Source organism: Borostomias antarcticus (genome assembly GCF_949987555.1).
Source record: "Borostomias antarcticus genome assembly, chromosome: 4".
Lineage (NCBI taxonomy): Eukaryota > Metazoa > Chordata > Actinopteri > Stomiiformes > Stomiidae > Borostomias > Borostomias antarcticus.
The window spans coordinates 6,449,848-6,458,646 of NC_140237.1; positions in this window are offsets into that span (position 1 = coordinate 6,449,848).

An 8,799-nucleotide genomic window follows, 5' to 3' on the forward strand; every position below is an offset into this window, starting at 1 on the left:
TTTGGCTGTATGACGATTTGTTCGGCAACTGCGCTCTCCATTGAAACGTATGGGCCCACCCTCTAACTTTTGAGCTGCTAATTTTGCATTTTTACACTTTTTCTAACTCGTCGCCATGCCTACAGTTTTTAAGCTACAAGGACATATCATAGCCTGAAATGTTCAGCATTTTCTCAGGATTCCTACGGTGTCAATATCTAGGCTGTGACCTTCATACTTTTTGAGGGAGAGCTGTCTGAAGCCGGCATACCTTTCCATTGAAGTGAATGAGAGGATGCTCACAGTGTCAGTTGAGATTTGAATTTGGGGACACGCGCAGGCTCTCTGTACAGGCACCCTTTTATGACTATTGTGGCAGCATTCATATTCCTTTCTTCCATCCTTCCATCCTTCCTTCCTTCCATCCTTCCTTCCTTTCATCCATCCTTCTTTCCTTCCTTCCTTCCTTACTTATATTCAAAGAAATATTCAGAATGACACTTTTTCAGGCTGTAAACTCATATTAATATATTTTCTCCTCTTTCAGCTATTGAACTCAATAAAACTATGAGTTATGATGAGTGGTCTAATCCAATTTTGAGTGTAGTACTAGCAGTACTTATAACAAACACCTACTGCTTTTCACTACTACTGCTTCTAACCTCAACTTCCATACAACACCTCCACATCTACTGCTCGGCCCCGGAGTGGGCTATAGACACATGGTGGGATGAGGGGTGCATGGGGATGGCCTGGCAATCACTGACCTGCCCCCCACAACCTCTGACCTGAGGGGGCGGAGTCTTGCCACCACGCCACTATCCACGCCACCGTCCCAACATCTCAGACCCTGAGTTGGCTAAAGATGCAGTTTTCACGGTTGGGTGCATGTGGGTGGCCCGGGGAGCAGTACACTCTCCTCGACCAGCTCTGACCTGAGGGGGCGGAGTCTCGTCTCCACGCCACTATCCACGCCACTGTCCCCACATCTCCGTCCCTGAGTGAGCTACAGACACGGCTTCACTGTTGGGTGCATGGCAATTCCCCGGATGTCAGTGCATTGCCCCCGACCTGCTCTGACCAGAGGGGGCGGAGTCTCGCCATCACGCCACTATCCATGCCACGGACCTCACAACACAGCCTCTGAGGTGGATAGAGACACACGGTCCTCACTGGTGAAGGCAGGTGGGAAGCCCGGCACGGCCTACACTGTCCACGACCAGCTCTGACCCAAGGGGGCGGAGTCTCGCCACCACGCCACTATCCACACCACGCACCCCACAACTCAGACCCTGAGTGGGCTAAGGACACAGGGTCATTGCCGGTGGGGGCAGGTGGGAGGCCCAGAGCGGCGTACACTGTCCAAGACCGGCTCGGACCCAAGGGGGCGGAGTCTCGCCATCATGCCACTAATACGCCACGCACCTCACAACACAGCCTCTGAGGCAGCTAGAGACACACGGTCTTCACTGGTGAAGGAAGGTGGGTAACCCGGTGCGGTCTACACTGTCCACGACTGGCTCTGACCCGAGGGGGCGGAGTCTCGCCACCACGCCACTACCACGCCTCGGACCTCACAACACAGCCTCTGAGGTGACTAGAGACACACGGTCTTCACTGGTGAAGGCAGGTGGGTAGTCCAGTGCGGCCTACACTGTCCACAACCGGCTCTGACCCGAGGGGGCGGAGTCTCGCCACCACGCCACTACCACGCCTCGGACCTCACAACACAGCCTCTGAGGTGGCTAGAGACACACGGTCGTCACTGGTGAAGGCAGGTGGGTAGTCCGGTGCGGCCTACACTGTCCACAACTGGCTGTGACCAGAGGGGGCGGAGTCCTGTCACCACGTCACTATCCACAACACAGACACCACAACTAAGACCCTGAGTGAGCTACAGACAGTATAGGTGCGGCCTATACTGTCCATGACCAGCTCTGACCCAAGGGGGCGGAGTCTCACCACCATGCCACTACCACGCCACGGACCTCACAACACAGCCTCTGAGGTGGCAAGAGACACACGGTCTTCACTGGTGAAGACAGGTCGGCACGGTCTACACTGGCCATTACCGGCTCTGACCCGAGGGGTCGGAGTCTCTTCACCACACCACTGAACATGCCACGGACAACACAACTCAGACCGGGTTAGAGACACATGGTCTTCACGGGTGGGTGCATGGAGATTGCCAAGAGGTCACTGTACTGTCCCCGACATGTTGTGACCCAAGGAGGGGGAGTCTCGCCACCACGCCACTATCTACACCACAGACCCCACAACTCGGCCCCTGAGTGAGCTAGAGACACACGGCCTTCACTAAGGAGATTGCCCGGAGGTCAATGCACTGCCCCTGACCAACGGTGACCAAGGCGGCGGAGTCTTTCCACCACGCCACTATCCACGCCATAGACCACAGAACTCAGCCCCTGTGGGCTAGAGACACACGGCCTTCACCATCTGGTGCATAGAGATTGCCCAGAGATCACTGTACTGTCACCGACAGGCTTCCAAGCTCTTAAGCTATACATTCCATCATTTATTCCATCTTTCAGATTTGACAGTATTACTCTATTGCTCATCTTTCAAGCTAAAGGCTCAGTTCAAGGCTTAAACTACTCAGGTTGAAAAGTTGAAAAGTATTTAAGTTCTTAGCTTCTTTAGGTTATGCAGTTCCAATTCTGCCAGTTTCACATTTCAGCTAAGCTTCCAGGTTTTCCAGCCTACAAGCTTTTTAGCAATATATTCCATCATTTATTCCATGTTCCAGCTTTGACAGTATTACCGTTTATCTTCCAGCTTTTATAGCAATGTATTTAAGTTTTTAGCTTCTTTAGGCAATGCAATTCAGCTTCCAATTCTGCCAGTTTCACATTTCAGCTTCCAGGTTTTTCAGCTTCCAATCTTTTTAGCAATACATTCCATCATTACAGTGTAACAGTTTATCTTCCAGCTTTTGTAGCAATGTATTTAAGTTCTTAGCTTCTTTATGTAATGCACTTCAGCTTCCAATTCTGCCAGTTTCACAGTTCAGCTAAGCTTCAAGGTTTTTCAGCTTCCAGGCTTTTCAGCTTCCAGGATTTTCAACCATTCAGGTGTGATGCATTTGACATTTCAGATTTCTCACATTCATGCATTTTCAGCAATGCTTTTGCTATTCCGTTCAGCTGCTCAGCATTCACACGCATTTTCTGCAGGAAATGCAATTTTCTAGTATTAGAATTGACACCTCTCTTTTTTCCTTCCGTACATACTTTGGCTCTCCTTAACTCCCTCATACTTTGAGCTACAGAAACCATTCAAATAGCATAATGTTTGTATTTTTATGGACACGATGGGACTTCTTTCAGATTTTTTATATCTTTTATACTTTTTAAAATATTCAGCTTTTTCAATATTTTTTTTACAATGGAAGTCTATGGCAGACCTTGAAACCCCTCATCAGCTTTGAAACCTATCTCCTCCTTCATTTTTTGTGCTAGAAACCTCCTTCAAAGTTTAACATGTTCAGGACCTTTAGCTGAGTAAAGGATCTATTCAGATTTTTTAAATTCTTTATAGTTTTGATGTAATTTAAGTTTGTTTTGGACCCTTTTTAACATTGAAGTGGATGTGTGGAATGTTCAGTTTCTAGAGTGTAGCAGCTCGTATTTTGAAAACATCTACATGTTTTGTAAACTGCTGTCGCTCCTACAGTTTTAACAGCTCCTACACATATTCTACATTAAAACGTTCACACAACTGTGCTGATTCGTACAATCTAAGTCGCTAAGCCGTGTGACTTATAGTTTTCGCTGTATGACAATTTGTTCGGCAACTGCGCTCTCCATTGAAACGTATGGGCCCACACTGTAACTTTTGAGCTGCTAATTTTGCATGTTTACCCTTTTTCTAACTTGTCGCCATGCCTACAGTTTTTAAGCTACACAGACATATCATAGCCTAAAATATTCAACATTTTCTCAGGATTCCTACGGTGTCAATATCTAGGCTGTGACCTTTATACTTTTTATGAGAGAGCTGTCTGAAGCCGGCATGCCTTTCCATTGAAGTGAATGAGAGGATGCTCAGTGTCAGTTGGGATTTGAATTTGGGGACATGCACGCTCTCTGTACAGGCACCCTTTTATGACTACTGTAGTAGCATTCATATTCCTTCATTCCATCCTTCCTTCCCTCCCTCCTTCCTTCCTTCCTTCCTTCATTCCTTCCCTCCTTCCTTCCTTCATTCCTTCCGTCCTTCCTACCTTCCTTATATTCAAATAAATATTCAGAATGACACTCTTTTTCAGGCTGTAAACTCATATTAATACCTTTTCTACTCTTTCAGCTATTGCACTCAATAAAACTATGAGTTATGATGAGTGGTTAAATCAATTTTCAGTGTAGTAGTATAGTAGCTGCACTTATAACAAACACACTGCTTCTCACTGCAACTGCTTCTCACTTCAACTTCCATACAAAACCTCCACAGCTACTGCTCAGCCACGGATCGGGCTATAGACACACGGTCTCCAATGAGGGGTGCATGGGGATGGCCTGGCGGTCACTGACCTGCTCCTGACTGGCTCTGACCCAAGGGGATGGAGTCTCACCATCACGCCATTATCCACGCCACAGTCCCCACATCTCAGCCCCTGAGTGAGCTACAGACACACGGTCTTCACTGTTGGGTGCATGAAGACTGCCCGGATGTCAGTGCACTGCCCTCGAACTGCTCTGACTGGAGGGGGTGGAGTCTCACCATCACGCCACTATCCACGCCACTAACCTCACAACACAGCCTCTGAGGTGGCTAGAGACACACGGTCTTCACTGGTGAAGGCAGGTGGGTAGCCCGGCACAGCCTACACTGTCCAAGACCGGCTATGACCCAAGGGGGCGGAGTCTCGCCACCACGCCACTTTCCACGCCAAAGACACCACAACTAAGACCCTGAGTCAGCTACAGACACACGGTCTTCACTGGTGGGTACAGGGAGATTGCCCGGACGTCACTGCACTGCCCGCGACCTGCTCTGCCCCGAGGGGGCGGAGTCTCGCCATCACGCCACTACCACGCCACGGACCTCACAACACAGCCTATGAGGTGGCTAGAGACACACAATCTTCACTGGTGAAGGCAGGTGGGTAGCCCGGCACGGCCTACAGTGTCCCCGACTGGCTCTGACTCGAGGGGGCGAGTCACGCCACCAAGCCACGGACACCACAACTCAGCCCTTGAGTGGGCTAGAGACACATGATCTTCACGGGTGGGTGGATGGAGATTGCCAAGAGGTCACTGTACTGTCCCCGATGAGTTGTGACCCAAGGGGGCGGAGTCTCTCCACTACGCCACTATCCACGCCATGGACCTCAGAACTCAGCCCATGTGGTCTAGAGACACACGCTCTTCACCGTCTGGTGCATAGAGATTGCCCAGTGGTCACTGTAATGTCCCGACAGGCTTCCAAACTTTTAAGCTATACATTCCATCATTTATTCCATCTTTCAGCTTTGACAGTATTACTCTATTGCTCATCTTTCAAGCTAAAGGCTCAGTTCAAGGCTTAAACTACTCAGGTTGAAAAGTTTGAAAGTATTTAAGTTCTTAGCTTCTTTAGGTAATGCAGTTCTAATTCTGCCAGTTTCACATTTCAGCTAGGCTTCCAGGTTTTCCAGCCTACAAGCTTTTTATCAATAAATTCCATCATTTATTCCATGTTTCAGCTTTGACAGTATTACAGTTTATCTTCCAGCTTTTGTAGCAATGTATTTAAGCTTTTAGCTTATTTAGGCAATGCACTTCAGATTCCAACTCTCCCAGTTTCATATTTCAGCTAAGCTTCCAGGTTCTTCAGCTTCCAATCTTTTTAGCTATACATTCCATCATTACAGTGTATCTTCCAGCTTTTGTAGCTATGTATTTAAGTTCTTAGCGGCTTCATGTAATGCACTTCGGCTACCAATTCTGCCAGTTTCACAGTTCAAATAAGCTTCAAGGTTTTTCAGCTTCCAGGCTTTTCAGCTTTCAGGATTTTCAGCCGTTCAGGTGTGATGCATTTAACATTTCAGATTTTTCACATTCATGCATTTTCAGCAATGCTTTTGCTATTCCGTTCAGCTGCTCAGCATTCACACGCATTTTCTGCAGGAAATGCAATTTTCTAGTTATTATTATTATTCTTTTTTCCGCCATGGGAGTCAATGGCAGCCTATAGAACGGAGTGGTAACTTTTTACCAAAATTTGCATGATGGTAGAGGATGATGTGCTGAGTCCATGGAGCACGACCCAGATCGATTAGCCAATAGGGGGCGCTATAGCAGCCGACTGAAGTTGCGAACTTTGAACAGGCATATCTCAGGCCCCGTTTGACCTACAGACATGACACTTTGCACACATATGTCTCTCCTCATGATGAACAAATTTGCCTCAAGGACCCATAACTTCCGGTTATATAGATTTTCCGCCATCTTGAATTTTTTGAAAAACACTTCAAATGTATCTCCTCCTAGGAATTTTGACCAATCTGCACGAAACTCGGTAGGCACATTCTCTAGACCAATGTCCACATAGGATGTTCAGGGATTTTCAATTTTCGAAAGGGTTCGCCCGCTACAGCCAATCAAATTTGGTGTCCAAGCCGCCAAACAGGAAGTGTGGTCATATCTCAGCAAATTGTTAATGTATTAAATCCACATTTGGCACACTCATCGGGGACAGTCCCATGACCTCTGGCAGCAAGTGGCATTGCGACAGCTCAAACCCTCTAGCGCCACCACCATGTCAAAGTTGGAAGTGCGTTAATGCACACAACTTTTGACCTGTGTAACCGATTTTGAAAAATGAGGTACCGTTGGAATCCCTCGCTCATGCCGAGTTCATCGCATCCTATGATGTCATTTTCCACCAACTGGATTTCCCGCCATTTTGTATTTTGTGTTAAACACTTAAAATGTATCTTCTCCTAAGGATTTTCACCAATCTGCATGAAACTGGCTGTACACATTCTTTAGACTAATGTCCACAAAACTCCTAGAGGGATTTTCGATTGTCGAAGGTGTTCGCTCGCTACAGCCAATCGAATTTGGCGTCCAAGCCGCCAAACAGGAAGTGTGGTCAAATCTCAGTAAGGTTTTGATGTATCATAACCACATTAGGCACACTCATCGTGGACGGTCCCGAGACCCCTGTCACCAAGTCTATGTCGACACCTCAAAGTCTCTAGCGCCACCAACCTGTCAAAGTTGGAAGTGCGTATATTCTGAACCGTACGCCCGATTTTCAAAACTGCGGTAGCGATTTGAATAGACTCCTATGACGTGTTTCGCTTGTTGTCTTTTATGCGCTGGTCGCATGTCCTGCTTGGCCCCCACATTGCTGCTTGCAGCTATATTTCTTTCTTTATTATTATTATTCCTCTGCCATTGTAGTCTATGGCAGCCCATAGAAGCTTATGGTAGAAAGTTATGAAAATTGGCACACTCATTCGGGACAGTGCCCTGACCCTCCTCACCAAGTCTCATGTCCACACCTCACCCTCTCTAGCGCCACCAACGTGTCAAAGTTGGAGGTGTATTTATGCATGCAGCTTTTCTTCAGCAAGTCCAATTTTCAAACTTCAGGTGTCCTTCAATTCCTTGGCTCAAGCCGGATTCAACGCACTCTAAGACGTCATTGTGGCCATCTTGGCTCCTCCGCCATTTTGAATGATGTGCAAAACCCTTAAAATGTATCTCCTCCTAGGAACTTTCACCAATCTGCACGGACATCGGTGGATGTCATCTATACACCAATGTCTACAAAGGATGTACAGGGATTTTTGATTATCCATTGCGTTCGCTCGTGACAGCCAATCAAAATTGGCAGAAAAGCTGCAAAACAGGAACAGGGATCATATCTCAGTAATGTTTTAATCCATCAAAACCACATTTGGCACACTCATCCGGGACATATCCATGACATCTGTCACCAAGCCTCATGTTGACATCTAGTGCACTCTAGCGCCACCAGCGTGTCAAAGTTGGAGTTGCGTTTATGCCAGTAACTTTTGAACTGTATGTCCAATCTTCAAAATTATGGTAGCAATGGATTCCCTGGCTCATGCTGAGTTCAAAACACCCCATGGTTTCATTATTACTTCATTTGTTTGATTGCAGAATGAAAGGAACACTTTTTGTCTTCTGCACAATTTCACCAGTTTCAGAGTGGTGAAAGGCGCATTTTGGAAAAAGTCACATTTTCTAAACTGCCATCCCTCTTCCAATTCTCACAGCTCATACACATTTTATATATCAAAACGTTCACACGACTCTTGGGATTCATAAAATCAAAAAGCTAAGCTCTTCGATGTATATTTTTCACTCTGTGACAGTTCGAATAATGACCCCCCCCCCTCCATTGAAATCAATGGAGCCACACTCTAGAAAATCTCTCTTCGCTCTAGAATCTCTAACTGTTTCTAACTCTTCACCTCTCCTACACTTCTGAAGACCGAAGGACATATTATACATGGAAATGTTCACGTGATTGTCTGGATTCTGAAGAAGTAAATAGTTGAGCTATGCTATGTATACTTTTCGCTGTGTGCCAATTTAAACAACGACCCCCCCCCCCCTCTCACTCTACCGAGAGGAAGCAACCCTACCAGGTGACATTAATTAAGTGCTCAGGACTCACTCTACCAAGAGGAAGCAAAAGCTGACATTATCCACTCAAATCTGCGAATTGCGTTCCTGAGATCCGTCGTGGAACAACGGGTAGCGCATCAGTCTCGCAAGCAGCGAGTTCAGGGTTCGATTCCCGTTCATCCAAAATGCCTTCTTATAGTTATTGTAATTATGC